The following is a 16,470-nucleotide window of genomic DNA, read 5'->3' as shown; positions in this document are numbered from 1 at the left end:
TCAGAAAAAATTAAACCAGTAGGGTTTGCACCCTAGTTTGTAACGGTGGCGGAGGGAGGAGGAGGACGCTAAAGGACAGCTGTGTGTGGAGTCATGAGGCTTGAAGAGAAGGACAGCTGCATAGAAGTCAGAACAAGTCTTCCGGCGTGCAGTAACCCTCCGAGATCCACCCCTCATTCATTTTAATAAAGGTCAGGTAATCGACACTTTTGTGACCTAGGCGAGTTCTCTTCTCAGTTACAATCCCTCCTGCTGCACTGAAGGTCCTTTCTGAGAGCACACTTGAGGCTGGGCAAGACAAGAGGTTCATGGCAAATTGTGACAGCTCTGGCCACAGATCAAGCCTGCGCACCCAGTAGTCCAGGGGTTCATCGCTCCTCAGAGTGTCGATATCTGCAGTTAATGCCAGGTAGTCCGCTACCTGCCGGTCGAGGCGTTCTTTGAGGGTGGATCCAGAAGGGTTGTGGCGCTGCCTTGGACAGAAAAACATTTGCATGTCTGACGTTACAGACTGGCCAAAGGGCTTTGTCCTTGCAGGTGTGCTCGTGGCAGGATTACTGGCACCTCTGCCCCTGGAATGTTGATGAGTTCCTGAAGTGACATCACCCTTAAAAGCATTGTACAACATGTTTTGCAGGCTGGTTTGTAAATGCCGCATCTTTTCGGACTTGTGGTATGTTGGTAACATTTCTGACACTTTATGCTTGTACCGAGGGTCTAGTAGCGTTGCGACCCAGTACAGGTCCTTCTCCTTAAGCCTCTTGATACGGGGGTCCTTCAACAGGCATGACAGCATGAAAGACCCCATTCTCACAAGGTTGGATGCAGAGCTATCCATCTCCGCTTCCTCATTATCAAGGACTGCATCATCCACGGTCTCCTCCCCCCAGCCACGTACAAGACCAGGGGTCCCCAAAAGGTCACCACTAGCCCCCTGGGAAGCCTGCTCCTGTTGGTCCTCCTCCTCCTCCTCCACAAAGCCACCTTCCTCCTCTGACTCCACTTCTGGCACCTCTCCCTGCGTTGCAGCATGTGCCTGGGTTCGTTCTGGTGATTCCGACCAGAAATCGTGCGCTTCCAGCTCCTCGTCACGCTGGTCTACAGCCTCATCTGTCACTCGTCGCACGGCACGCTCCAGGAAGAAAGCGAAGGGTATTAGGTCGCTGATGGTGCCTTCGGTGCGACTGACCATATTTGTCACCTCTTCAAAAGGTCGCATGAGCCTGCAGGCATCGCGCATAAGCACCCAGTAACGGGGGAAAAAAATCCCCAGCTCTGCAGATCCAGTCCTACCACCCAGTTCAAAAAGGTACTCGTTGACGGCCCTTTGTTGTTGCAGCAGACGTTCCAACATAAGGAGCGTTGAATTCCAGCGAGTCTGGCTGTCAGAAATCAAACGCCTGACTGGCATGTTGTAGCGCTGCTGAATGTCAGCAAGGCGTGCCATGGCTGTGTAGGAACGTCTGAAATGGGCCGACACCTTTCTGGACTGGGTGAGAACGTTCCTGGAATCCTGGGTACTTGGAGACAAAACGTTGGACTATTAAATTTAACACATGTGCCATGCAGGGCACATGTGTTAAATTGCCTAGTCTCAACGCTGCCAACAGATTGCTTCCATTGTCACACACCACTTTTCCGATCTGCAGTTGGTGTGGGGTCAGCCACTGATCGGCCTGTGACTGCAGAGATGACAGGAGTACAGATCCGGTATGGTTTTTGCTTTCCAGGCACGTCATCCCCAAGACAGCGTGACAACGGCGTACCTGGCACGTCGAATAGCCTAGGGGGAGCTGGGGGTGCACAGGTGTGGAGGAGGAGAAGGAGGACCCAGCAGCAGAGTAAGAAGAAGAAGAGGAAGAAGACGAGGTAGAGAGCGATAGAGGAGTAGAGGTGGTGGCAGAACCGCGTGCAATCCGTGGCGGTGACACCAACTCCACTGTTGTTGTTGAGCTACCCATTCCCTGCTTCCCAGCCATTACCAAGTTCACCCAGTGGGCAGTGTAGGTGACATACCTGCCCTGACCATGCTTGGAGGACCATGCGTCAGTAGTCATATGGACCTTTGGCCCAACACTAAGTGACAGAGATGCGGTAACTTGGCTCTGCACATGTTGGTACAGGTGTGGTATTCCCTTTTTAGAAAAAAAATTGCGGCTGGGTACCTTCCACTGCGGTGTACCAATTGCTACAAATTTGCGGAAGGCCTCAGAGTCCACCAGCTGGTATGGTAAAAGCTGGCGGGCTAAGAGTGCAGACAAGCCAGCTGTCAGACGCCGGGCAAGGGGGTGACAGTCTGACATTGGCTTCTTACGCTCAAACATGGCCTTCACAGAAACTTGGCTGGTGGCAGATGACTGGGAATGGGAACAGGTGGTCAAGGTGGAAGGCGGAGTGGAGGGTGGTTCAGACGGGTCAAGGAGAGCAGAGGTAGAGCAGTAAGATGCTGGACCAGAAGGAGTGTGGCTTTTAGTTTGCCTGTTGCCTTTGAGGTGTTGCTCCCAAAGTGCTTTGTGCTTGCCGCTCATGTGCCTTCGCATAGAAGTTGTACCTATGTGGCTGTTGGGCTTACCAAGGCTCAGTTTCTGACTGCACTCATTGCAAATTACAATGCTTTTGTCAGAGGCACACACATTAAAAAAATCCCACACTGCTGACTTTTTGGAAGTGTGCGATCTGGCGGTAACAGTAGAAGTTGGCGGCATTGGCGGCAATGGCGGGTGCGTTGGCCGGCTGAACACAGGTGCCGATACATGTTGTTGCCCTACTGATCCCTGCGGGCTGTCCTCCCTGCTTCTTCTAAGTCTTATTCTCCTACTGCCTCTCTGACTCTCCGTCTCTCCATCTGAACTACCCTCCTCTTGCTCTCTTCTACTAGGCACCCACAAAACATCAATCTCCTCATCATCATTCTCCTCAGATGCATCAATTTCTTCTGACACATCACAGAAGGAAGCAGCAGCGGGGACCTCCTCCTCATCACTCATTATGTCCATCTCTATCGTGTTCTCTGCCAGAATTAAATCTGGTGTAAGGTCCTCATCTCCTTCATCTTCTTCTGCCAATAATGGTTGCGCATTACTCAGTTCAAGAAACTCATGGGAAAATAACTCCTCTGACTCCAGTGAAGAAGGGGCACCGGTGGTGGAGGAAGTGTTACGTGGGGTGGCCATAGCAGTGGAGGATGAGGAGGATGTTGTGGTAAAGTTAGAAACGGTAGAGGATGGGGTGTGCTGTGTAAGCCAGTCAACTACCTCTTCAGCATTTTGGGAGTTCAGGGTCATTGGCTTTTTAAAACTGGGCAATTTGCTAGGGCCACAGGATTGCATAGCAGCACGGCCCCTAGCACGGCCTCTGCGTGGCGGCCTGCCTTTGCCTGGCATTATTTTTAAAAAAACAACAACAACAAAAACTCAGTTGGTTTTTCTGGAAACGATAATACACACAGCTAGATGGCAGTTTGAAGAAAACAGTGTGCAAATAATGCCTACAAGGTCAACGTATACACTACTACAGTGGTGGATACGGATTACGTAAAATATATGAATGCTGCTTGAAAAAAAGTAACTCAAGTGGTTTTTCTAGAGACGATAATATTATCAATATTTAGACAAAATGTGAACAAGCTCACACAGCTAGATGGCGGGTTGAAGAAAACAGTGTGCAAATAATGCCTACAAGGTCAACGTATACACTACTACAGCGGTGGATACGGATTACGTAAAATATATGAATGCTGCTTGAAAAAAAGTAACTCAAGTGGTTTTTCTAGAGACGATAATATTATCAATATTTAGACAAAATGTGAACAAGCTCACACAGCTAGATGGCGGGTTGAAGAAAACAGTGTGCAAATAATGCCTACAAGGTCAACGTATACACTACTACAGCGGTGGATACGGATTACGTAAAATATATGAATGCTGCTTGAAAAAAAAGTAACTCAAGTGGTTTTTCTAGAGACGATAATATTATCAATATTTAGACAAAATGTGAACAAGCTCACACAGCTAGATGGCGGGTTGAAGAAAACACTGTGCAAATAATGCCTACAAGGTCAACGTATACACTACTACAGCGGTGGATACGGATTACGTAAAATATATGAATGCTGCTTGAAAAAAGTAACTCAAGTGGTTTTTCTAGAGACGATAATATTATCAATATTTAGACAAAATGTGAACAAGCTCACACAGCTAGATGGCGGGTTGAAGAAAACAGTGTGCAAATAATGCCTACAAGGTCAACGTATACACTACTACAGCGGTGGATACGGATTACGTAAAATATATGAATGCTGCTTGAAAAAAAGTAACTCAAGTGGTTTTTCTAGAGACGATAATATTATCAATATTTAGACAAAATGTGAACAAGCTCACACAGCTAGATGGCGGGTTGAAGAAAACACTGTGCAAATAATGCCTACAAGGTCAACGTATACACTACTACAGCGGTGGATACGGATTACGTAAAATATATTATGGCTGCTTGAAAAAAGTCACTCCGGTGTTTTTTCTGGAGACGGTAATATTATGGATATTTAGACAGAATGTGAACAAGGTCACACAGCTAGATGGCGGGTTGAAGAAAACAGTGTGCAAATAATGCCTACAAGGTCAACGTATACACTACTACAGCGGTGGATACGGATTACGTAAAATATATTATGGCTGCTTGAAAAAAGTCACTCCGGTGTTTTTTCTGGAGACGGTAAATATTATGGATATTTAGACAGAATGTGAACAAGGTCACACAGCTAGATGGCGGGTTGAAGAAAACAGTGTGCAAATAATGCCTACAAGGTCAACGTATACACTACTACAGCGGTGGATACGGATTACGTAAAATATATGAATGCTGCTTGAAAAAAGTAACTCAAGTGGTTTTTCTAGAGACGATAATATTATCAATATTTAGACAAAATGTGAACAAGGTCACACAGCTAGATGGCGGGTTGAAGAAAACAGTGTGCAAATAATGCCTACAAGGTCAACGTATACACTACTACAGCGGTGGATACGGATTACGTAAAATATATTATGGCTGCTTGAAAAAAGTCACTCCGGTGTTTTTTCTGGAGACGGTAATATTATGGATATTTAGACAGAATGTGAACAAGGTCACACAGCTAGATGGCGGGTTGAAGAAAACAGTGTGCAAATAATGCCTACAAGGTCAACGTATACACTACTACAGCGGTGGATACGGATTACGTAAAATATATTATGGCTGCTTGAAAAAAGTGACTCCGGTGTTTTTTTCTGGAGACGGTAATATTATGGATATTTAGACAGAATGTGAACAAGGTCACACAGCTAGATGGCGGGTTGAAGAAAACAGTGTGCAAATAATGCCTACAGGGCAAATAATGCCTAAAAGGTCAACTTATACACTACTACAGCGGTAGTAAAATAAAAAAAAGTAAAATAAAAAAAAATGAATATTAAAAAAAAAAATTAAAGTTGGTGCTGCTGAACTACTAGGAGCAGCAGATTAGCACACCAGTCCCACTCCCCAACACTGCTAGACTAATAGCACTGGCTCTTATAGTAGTAGTAGTAGTAGTAGTAGTAAAACAACAAAAAAATAAATAAAAGCAGTCCTTACAAGGACTACTGTTATTGCAGCAGTCAGCAGATGAGATCAGAAGCAGGACAGCTGCCCACTGCAGCTACATACAGAGCACTGCAGTAGAAGGTAGATTACTAGCCAGCAAAGCTACCTAAGCTTAAATGTCCCTCAAACCCCTGCAGACTTCTGTCCCTCCAATAACAGAGCAGTATCAAAACGATTACTAGCCAGCAAACTTTCAACTGTCCCTGAAATCACTAACAGGCAGCAGCTCTCTCCCTACACTATCTCTTCAGCACACACAGGCAGAGTGAAAAAACGCTGCAGGGCTTCGGTTTTTATAGGGAAGGGGAGTGGTCCAGGGGAGAGCTTCCTGATTGGCTGCCATGTACCTGCTGGTCTGGGGTGAGAGGGCAAAAAAAAGCGCCAACAATGGCGAACCCAAAATGGCGAACGTCGCGCGACGTTCGCGAACTTCCGGCGAGCGCGAACACCCGGCGAACAGTTCGCGACATCTCTAGTTGCCTGAACTGATAGGGGCACATTTATCAAGGGTCCAATATCGAGGGTTAATTAATGATTGAATTCGACCCTCAACGTTAAATCCTTCGAATTCGAACATCGAATTTAGCGCAAATACTTAGATCAATCAAAGTAAAAATTGTTCGATAGAACGATAAAATCCTTCGAATCGAACGATTCGAAGGATTTTAATCGATCGATTGAAGGATTTTTCTTCTGTCAAAAAAAGCTTAGGAAAGTGATGGGGAAGGTCCCCATAGGATAACATTGTACCTCAGTAGGTTTAAACTACCAAAGTAGGTAGTCAAAGTTTTTTTAAAGAGACAGTACTTCGACTATCGAATGGTCGAATAGTCGAACGATTTTTTATTCGAATTGTTTAAATCGGAGTTGAAGTCGAAGGTCGTATTAGCCTATTCGATGGTTGAAGTACCCAAAAAAATACTTCAATATTCGAAGTTTTTTATATTGGAATCCTTCACTCGAGCTTAGTAAATGTGCCCCATAGTGTCTCCATGGGCTAATAGCACTGCTACTGAATGTGAGTAAGTGGGTACACAGGCAAAGCTTCCCAACAATATAGGGGGGATTCAGCCACTTCTCTGCCAACTAAAATACACTATGGAAGAGCCTCAATAAACTTCTACAGTAAAGGAGACGAGTTCATTTCTGAACTGTCTGAAACCTGAAAAAAATGCTGGAAGGTGAACGTCCCCTTTAACCAGGAAGGGCCAAATGATAGTCCCATATTAATGTATAGAGCCCAGCCGGAGAGCCTGCTCCCATTGCTCTTATTTCCCCCCTATAAAATACAGGTTACAATTGTATTTAACTGTAACAATAGGTCTATAAATCCTTGTTTGGTTACAATTTCCAGGGCTCACACTATTGTTCTTTCCATTGGACATTTCCATGAAACATGAGCGGATTCTGTGGTTTATTTATATATTTATATATTTATATACTGACTCTACATTTAGGGGCATATTTATCAAAAGTCAAAGTTAAAAATAACGTGGAACTTTGAATTAAAAAGACCAACCGAATGAAGGTAGAAGTTTTTTGGGGTCGAAGTGGGACGAATTCGGTCTTCTTTGAATCGTACGATCTACTTCAATTGTAGTTTTTTTAACTTCGACCTTCGATTTCCCAAACTCCCCCAATTGCCCCCATACAGGTTCTAGGAGGTCCCCCACAGGCTAAAACAGCACTTTGGCAGCTTTTAGGTGGCAAATAGTCAAAGTTTTAAAGAGACAGTACTTAACAAAAATTCGATCTTCGAATTTCAAAGTTTTTTTCAAATTCGAATCGAAGTTGGACTATTCCCTAGTCGAAGTACCCAAAAATGACTTCGAAATTGGAAGTTTTTTACTTTGAAAATTCACTTTGACCTTTGATAAATCTGCCCCTTAGTTGCACAACACTAGCCCAGCAGGAATATATCAGGCCATTCTCTAGAATGAATGTTGGCTTTTGCTATTCTCTTAGAATTGATGGATTTGTGCATCTTCGTTACCATCAGTCAGAATGTTTCATATTACAGAGAAAAGAATGATTTGATTAAATAAAACTCAATAGCAAATGAGTTCCCATGTGGGAATATTAGGTTTCTGGTTAATAGATGAGACACGTGATGAATAGAGAGAGATCAATAGACACGTATGTGTATCACATGTTCATCCTTGAATAAAGTCCTGAGATTAATTCATTTGCTAAATCCATTAAATGAAATTCAGGAGCTCATTGATTTACTCAATTCTAGTGATGAGCGAATTTATTCTCCAGCCATGGATTTGTGGTGAAATTCTGAATTTTGCTGTGTGCCATAAGAAAAAACACCCATTGACTTTAATGCATTCGGAGAAAAAAAGTCGCCATAAGAAAAAACACCCATTGACTTTAATGCATTCGGAGAAAAAAGTCGCCATAAGAAAAAACACCCATTGACTTTAATGCATTCGGAGAAAAAAGTCGCCATAAGAAAAAACACCCATTGACTTTAATGCATTCGGAGAAAAAAGTCGCCATAAGAAAAAACACCCATTGACTTTAATGCATTCGGAGAAAAAAGTCGCCATAAGAAAAACACCCATTGACTTTAATGCATTCGGAGAAAAAAGTCGCCATAAGAAAAAACACCCATTGACTTTAATGCATTCGGAGAAAAAAGTCGCCATAAGAAAAAACACCCATTGACTTTAATGCATTCGGAGAAAAAAGTCGCCATAAGAAAAAACACCCATTGACTTTAATGCATTCGGAGAAAAAAGTCGCCATAAGAAAAAACACCCATTGACTTTAATGCATTCGGAGAAAAAAGTTGCCTTAAGAAAAAACACCCATTGACTTTAATGCATTCGGAGAAAAAAGTCGCCTTAAGAAAAAACACCCATTGACTTTAATGCATTCGGAGAAAAAAGTCGCCATAAGAAAAAACACCCATTGACTTTAATGCATTCGGAGAAAAAAGTCGCCATAAGAAAAAACACCCATTGACTTTAATGCATTCGGAGAAAAAGTCGCCATAAGAAAAAACACCCATTGACTTTAATGCATTCGGAGAAAAAAGTCGCCATAAGAAAAACACCCATTGACTTTAATGCATTCGGAGAAAAAAGTCGCCATAAGAAAAAACACCCATTGACTTTAATGCATTCGGAGAAAAAAGTCGCCATAAGAAAAAACACCCATTGACTTTTTTTTTTTTTGTAACTTAATTTTTATTGATTTCCAAAAGAAAAAATAAAACAAAGAAAAATACAGACATTTCCAACCGTACTAGGTATCCATGCATGCGTAGAATTGCACAACATTAGCCAGTACATTGTTCACATAAAACAAGTCCATCAAAGGAAGAATCATATGCAAAAAACAAGCGAGAAAAAAAGAAAAAAAGAACTGACAGAAAAGGTGAAAAGAAAGGACCCCACAGTTTGGCATTAAATACGCATGAGAAAGGCGAGACACCCGGCCCACCACTGTAACATACATGTTTTAAGCATATCCTCTCTCAACAATCCAGGGAGTCCGCTTTGTTGGTCGTGACATAATAGACCCAATTACCCCAAATTTTGTCATGTAATGGTAGTTTATTACATATTCGGGCAGTCATTTCTTCGAATCTCCGATTGCTCTCAAGCCTGTATGTAACCTCCCGAATTGATGGAATTTCTAGGGACTTCCATTTGGAAGTGACGGCCAATCGCGCTACCGTCGCTACCTGGTTTACCCACTTCTGGGCAGCGTTCTTAAGTCCAGTAATAGGGAGGGCTAATAGTAAATGAGGCATCTCAATATTCAGGGTGGTTTGTAAGACCGATGTTATTAAATCAACAATTTCCTTCCAAAACTGGGTCAGTTTCGGGCAGTCCCATAGAACATGGGACAATGTACCTCTAAGTTGACAACCTCTCCAGCATAAAGGGCTACTATGCGGAAACATGTTGGAAAGCCTATCCGGTGTGAGGTACCATTTCATCATAGATTTGTATACACTCTCTTTCTGTAAGGTACATACTGTCATCCTACGTGCATTCTCCCATATTCTACCCCACTGAGGATGGGTCAATTCCTTACCCCATGCGTCTTCCCAATATTGCATATAGGCATGTGTAGGAAATGGCGCATCGGGCAAAGCATTTAACAAGTTATATAATTGGGATATACACCCATTGACTTTAATGCATTCGGAGAAAAAAGTCGCCATAAGAAAAAACACCCATTGACTTTAATGCATTCGGAGAAAAAAGTCGCCATAAGAAAAAACACCCATTGACTTTTATGCAGTCCGAGAAAAAAGTCGCCATAAGAAAAAATTGCAATTGACTTTAATGCATTCGGAGAAAAAAGTCGCCATAAGAAAAAACACCCATTGACTTTAATGCATTTGGAGAAAAAAGTCGCCATAAGAAAAAATGCCTATTGACTTTAATACATTTGGAGAAAAAAGTCGCCATAAGAAAAAACACTCATTGACTTTTATGCATTCGGAGAAAAAAGTCGCCATAAGAAAAAACACCCATTGACTTTTATGCATTCGGAGAAAAAAGTCGCCATAAGGAAAAACACCCATTGACTTTTATGCATTCGGAGAAAAAAGTCGCCATAAGAAAAAACACCCATTGACTTTTATGCATTCGGAGAAAAAAGTCGCCATAAGAAAAAACACCCATTGACTTTAATGCATTCGGAGAAAAAAGTCGCCATAAGAAAAAACACCCATTGACTTTAATGCATTCGGAGAAAAAAGTCGCCATAAGAAAAAACACCCATTGACTTTAATGCATTCGGAGAAAAAAGTCGCCATAAGAAAAAACACCCATTGACTTTAATGCATTCGGAGAAAAAAGTCACCATAAGAAAAAACACCCATTGACTTTAATGCATTCGGAGAAAAAAGTCGCCTTAAGAAAAAACACCCATTGACTTTAATGCATTTGGAGAAAAAAGTCGCCATAAGAAAAAATGCCTATTGACTTTAATACATTTGGAGAAAAAAGTCGCCATAAGAAAAAACACTCATTGACTTTTATGCATTCGGAGAAAAAAGTCGCCATAAGAAAAAACACCCATTGACTTTTATGCATTCGGAGAAAAAAGTCGCCATAAGGAAAAACACCCATTGACTTTTATGCATTCGGAGAAAAAAGTCGCCATAAGAAAAAACACCCATTGACTTTAATGCATTCGGAGAAAAAAGTCGCCATAAGAAAAAACACCCATTGACTTTAATGCATTGGAAGAAAAAAGTCGCCATAAGAAAAAACACCCATTGACTTTAATGCATTCGGAGAAAAAAGTCGCCATAAGAAAAAACACCCAGTGACTTTAATGCATTCGGAGAAAAAAGTCGCCATAAGAAAAAACACCCATTGACTTTAATGCATTGGAAGAAAAAAGTCGCCATAAGAAAAACACCCATTGACTTTAGTGCATTTGAAGAAAAAAGTCGCCATAAGAAAAAACACCCATTGACTTTAATGCATTCGGAGAAAAAAGTCGCCATAAGAAAAAATTGCAATTGACTTTAATGCATTCGGAGAAAAAAGTCGCCATAAGAAAAACACCCATTGACTTTAATGCATTCGGAGAAAAAAGTCGCCATAAGAAAAAACACCCATTGACTTTAATGCATTCGGAGAAAAAAGTCGCCCACCCATTGACTTTAATGCATTCGGAGAAAAAAGTCGCCATAAGAAAAAACACCCAGTGACTTTAATGCATTCGGAGAAAAAAGTCGCCATAAGAAAAAACACCCATTGACTTTAATGCATTTGAAAAAAAAAGTCGCCATAAGAAAAAACACCCATTGACTTTAATGCATTCGGAGAAAAAAGTCGCCATAAGAAAAAACACCCATTGACTTTAATGCATTGGAAGAAAAAAGTCGCCATAAGAAAAAACACCCATTGACTTTAATGCATTCGGAGAAAAAAGTCGCCATAAGAAAAAACACCCATTGACTTTAATGCATTCGGAGAAAAAAGTCGCCATAAGAAAAAACACCCATTGACTTTAATGCATTGGAAGAAAAAAGTCGCCATAAGAAAAACACCCATTGACTTTAGTGCATTTGAAGAAAAAAGTCGCCATAAGAAAAAACACCCATTGACTTTAATGCATTCGGAGAAAAAAGTCGCCATAAGAAAAAATTGCAATTGACTTTAATGCATTCGGAGAAAAAAGTCGCCATAAGAAAAACACCCATTGACTTTAATGCATTCGGAGAAAAAAGTCGCCATAAGAAAAAACACCCATTGACTTTAATGCATTCGGAGAAAAAAGTCGCCATAAGAAAAAACACCCATTGACTTAATGCATTCGGAGAAAAAAGTCGCCATAAGAAAAAACACCCAGTGACTTTAATGCATTCGGAGAAAAAAGTCGCCATAAGAAAAAATTGCAATTGACTTTAATGCATTCGGAGAAAAAAGTCGCCATAAGAAAAAACACCCATTGACTTTAATGCATTCGGAGAAAAAAGTCGCCATAAGAAAAAACTCCCATTGACTTTAATGTATTCGGAGAAAAAAGTCGCCATAAGAAAAAACACCCATTGACTTTTATGCATTCGGAGAAAAAAGTCGCCATAAGAAAAAACACCCATTGACTTTAATGCATTCGGAGAAAAAAGTCGCCATAAGAAAAAATTGCAATTGACTTTAATGCATTCGGAGAAAAAAGTCGCCATAAGAAAAAACACCCATTGACTTTAATGCATTCGGAGAAAAAAGTCGCCATAAGAAAAAACTCCCATTGACTTTAATGTATTCGGAGAAAAAAGTCGCCATAAGAAAAAACACCCATTGACTTTAATGCATTCGGAGAAAAAAGTCGCCATAAGAAAAAACACCCATTTGACTTTAATGCATTCGGAGAAAAAAGTCACCATAAGAAAAAACACCCATTGACTTTAATGCATTCGGAGAAAAAAGTCGCCTTAAGATAAAACACCCATTGACTTTAATGCATTCGGAGAAAAAAGTCACCATAAGAAAAAACACCCATTGACTTTAATGCATTCGGAGAAAAAAGTCGCCTTAAGATAAAACACCCATTGACTTTAATGCATTCGGAGAAAAAAGTCGCCTTAAGAAAAAACACCCATTGACTTTAATGCATTCGGAGAAAAAAGTCGCCATAAGAAAAAACACCCATTGACTTTAATGCATTCGGAGAAAAAAGTCGCCTTAAGAAAAAACACCCATTGACTTTAATGCATTCGGAGAAAAAAGTCGCCATAAGAAAAAACACCCATTGACTTTAATGCATGTGTAGCAAGAAGATTTGTCGCACGCGTAAAAATGCCCATTGACTTCAATGCGTTTTGCTAAATTTCGTGTTTTATTGAGCGGTGCTTAATACTCTGTTTCATTCCTATTTGACTTCAGTTATTTTATTCATGGCACAGCCAGACAAACTGATTGGCTTTTATATTAAATCTATTCACATTAGGAATAAATCTGTTTACAAGACTGAATCTTATCACATGTCATTAGAGCCCAGGACAACAATGTATTTCCATTTCAATCCCAGGCATCAGCCAAGCAGGAAGTGATGTCATAATGGTCAAACAAGCAGGAAGTGATGTCATAACGGTCAAAAAGCAGGAAGTGATGTCATAATGGTCAAGAGCAGCGATGTCATAATGGTTAAAAAAACTGTCAGTGATGTCATAATGGTGAAAAATCAAGCTTAGATTGTTCAGTCCCACTCTTGTATCATTTGCTATTTAGCTTCTGCACAGGTTGCATCTCGCATCTGAGCAGTGCTAATAGCATTTTAGTTTTTTTGTATCCGAGAACAGATTTCCATCTTGTTTCGATATTTACAACAATCTGTAAGTAAAGAGCTTTATCTAGCAAAATATTTTCTTTCCTGAAATGTCTCTTCTTGACTCCTATTCCTACTATTACAATCCAGACCGACTATATTTATCCCAAATTTACCAACATCAGCACTGATTTACCAAACAGAAGCATTTCTCTCTGGAGAGATAAAACAGTGTTGCTAAATGCAAAATCAACTCACTGGGGCTCATTTATCAACACTGGACACATTTGCCCGTGGGCAGTAACCCATAGCAACCAATCAGTGATTGACTTTTGTTCAGCCAGCTGCAAGTTGAACAGTGAATACAACAATTTGGTTGGTTGCCATAGGTTACTGCCCATGAGCAAAATGGCCCCGTGTTAATAAATGAGCCCCAGTGTGTTTGGCTTTAGGCTTGGGCTCACTTCTGGTTTAGGGGATTAAAATAAGAAATGGGAATAAATGAAGCAAGTTGCACGTCAGTAAGACTTTCATTTCAATCAGCTTTATATGGAGCCAGAAGGCTTTATGAAATGCTCATGTCTGTGAATAATAAATAGAAATTGTAAATTTTACTTATAGATCCCTTATCCAACCTTATTTTAGTTCATTGGACTCAAATAAGTGTTGTGATTGGCCATTTAGTAGCCCCTATGTGGATTGTCAACCTACATTGAGACTCAGTTTGGCAGTACAACTGGTTTTTATACAACTAAAACTTGCCTCCAAATCTGGAATTCAAAAATAATCCAGAGTCTATTTGATAATTAAAATTTTAAAATTTGAATTTTGAGTTTATTTTTGTGTAATTCAACTAGGGAATAGTCCAAATTCAATTTGAGTTTAAAAAAGATTTCAAATTCGAATTTCAAAATGTATCATGTACTGTCCCTTTAAAAATTCAAATTTAAATTCTATTCACCATCAAAAACCTGCCGAATTGGTATTTTAGCCTATGGGGGGGAATCCTGCAATCAATTTGGAGTAATTTGGTGAACTTTTAAAAATCAAATCAATCAAATTTGGTCAAATTCGATTCAAATTTGATTTGAGTTCACGGGTCGGTCCTATTCAAATTAAAACATCTGATTTTTTTAATACATTTCGATTGGCCATTTTTTTTTTGAATTTTGAGTTTATGGGAGTTCATGGGAGTTTTTATAAACTGCCATAAACTCTATATTTGACCTTGATAAATATGCCCCTAAATGTACATTATTTCCAAAGTAAAATAAAGTCTGACGTTACATAAAGTCTGTGATATATTTCTATATCTCTATATTATATAATTCTATACTTTATGTTACAGAAAATGTTTCGAAGACTTCGCAGAGCATTGAACTTCTGCAAAGGCCGCACAACGGTAACGTTACTAATACCTTGTTTAGTCTAATAACTGAAGGAGAAAATGCATCAGGAACACATTGTTTGTAGCAGAAAAGAATCTTTTGTTGGTTATTTTGCCCTTTCGCTGTAATCAGGCCTGGATTTTGGGCTTGGCCACCCCTAGACCCGCTGGGTCCTAGCGCCCGCACCCTCACAAGCACAAGGACTGACTGTAATGTCTTCCAAACACTCCACAGGGAAAATATAAGACAACTTTAATTGGTTCTATATAAAAAGCACTATATTAATTATACAAGAAATAAATAACATATAAATAACTTATACAAATCAGTCCTATGTGCATGGATCTGGGATATGGACAAACCTGGCAGCAAATGGGCAGAACCCCTTGATTTCTTTACTTACTCCCCTGTTTTAATAGAAATAGCAGTTTGTTGATTAAAATAAAGAATTTATTTTTTTTTTTCCTCTCTTTTCATTTTCATTTTGATTACTATCTACATGCATTATCCTGTATATGGATTTTTGTGATTACTCATTGTCATTGTTCCTGTATCATTCTTTAAAAAATAAAAAAGTTAAAAAAAAAATAAAAAAAAAAAAAAAAAATAAAGAGAAATCCTTAGTGTGGAATAGAAATGTATCAGATATGATGAAATAAAAGTCATTTTGATTTTCATAGGATTCCAGTAGCAGCAGTGACGCTGATCCAATCAAATCTCGTGGAAGCCGCGAGGAGAAACCTGAAGATAAAGTATATAGTGGAATAAATCAGGAATATGAGAGAAGCCCAATCAGAGAAGCTGAAATTCTTCCAGGTACAGTTTTTGATGAGTAATTATTCAATTTATATATTAGTCTGAAAAGGACCAATGTAATATAGAGACGGGACCTGTTATCCAGAATGCTCGGGACATGGGGTTTTCCAGATAATGGATCGCTCTGTAATTTGGATCTTCATACCTTAAGTCTACTAGAAAATCATATAAACATGAAATAAACCCAATAAACTGGTTTTGCCTCCAATAAGGATTAATTATATCTTAGTTGGGATCAATTACAATATACAGTTTTATTATTACACAGAAAAAGGAAATCAGAGGAGTTGGCCATTCTGTAATTCAGAGCTTTCTGGATAACGGGTCCCATACCTGTAGTTATTACCTTAAGTCGGGTGGCCCTATGAACTGGGAATGTAAATATATATATATCTCGCGGGTGTGGATCGAGCTCTTCTCCTGCTCTCTCCACCCGCCACGGGCAAAATGATGGCTTCCAACGTTGTCTTTTATAGATGATACTCCTGCTCACCCCGCCCCTTTTGTGACATCATTGGTGGGGCGGGTCTATTAAAGCAATGCGGAAGTCGGATGCAGGTCAAGGGAGGGCGGGTTAGGGGAGGAGAAATCCTGACCCGCACATCACTAGTTACCACCTTCTGTCCCATGGAACTCTGGGCAGGGGGTGGAGCTGCAATGTAATGGGGCGGGTCCATGACACAGTAGGGGCTGATCATGACATCAGGGTGTTGCTATGACGTGGCAATCAGCAATTGGCCAATCACCACATCAATCAAAATAAATTCTGCCCAGTTTTCCTAATTTGGAAAACCGGACAGGCAGTTTTGACCCGGACAGTCCTTGATAAAACTGGGCTGTTGGGGTCGGTGACTACCCTAATAACGTGTCCTTAGAATGGCGCCATTCCCGTCTGTCTCTC

This window comes from Xenopus laevis, chromosome 7S (genome assembly GCF_017654675.1).
Source record: "Xenopus laevis strain J_2021 chromosome 7S, Xenopus_laevis_v10.1, whole genome shotgun sequence".
In the NCBI taxonomy this organism is placed as follows: Eukaryota; Metazoa; Chordata; class Amphibia; order Anura; family Pipidae; genus Xenopus; species Xenopus laevis.
Note: the sequence above shows the minus strand (reverse complement) of the source record.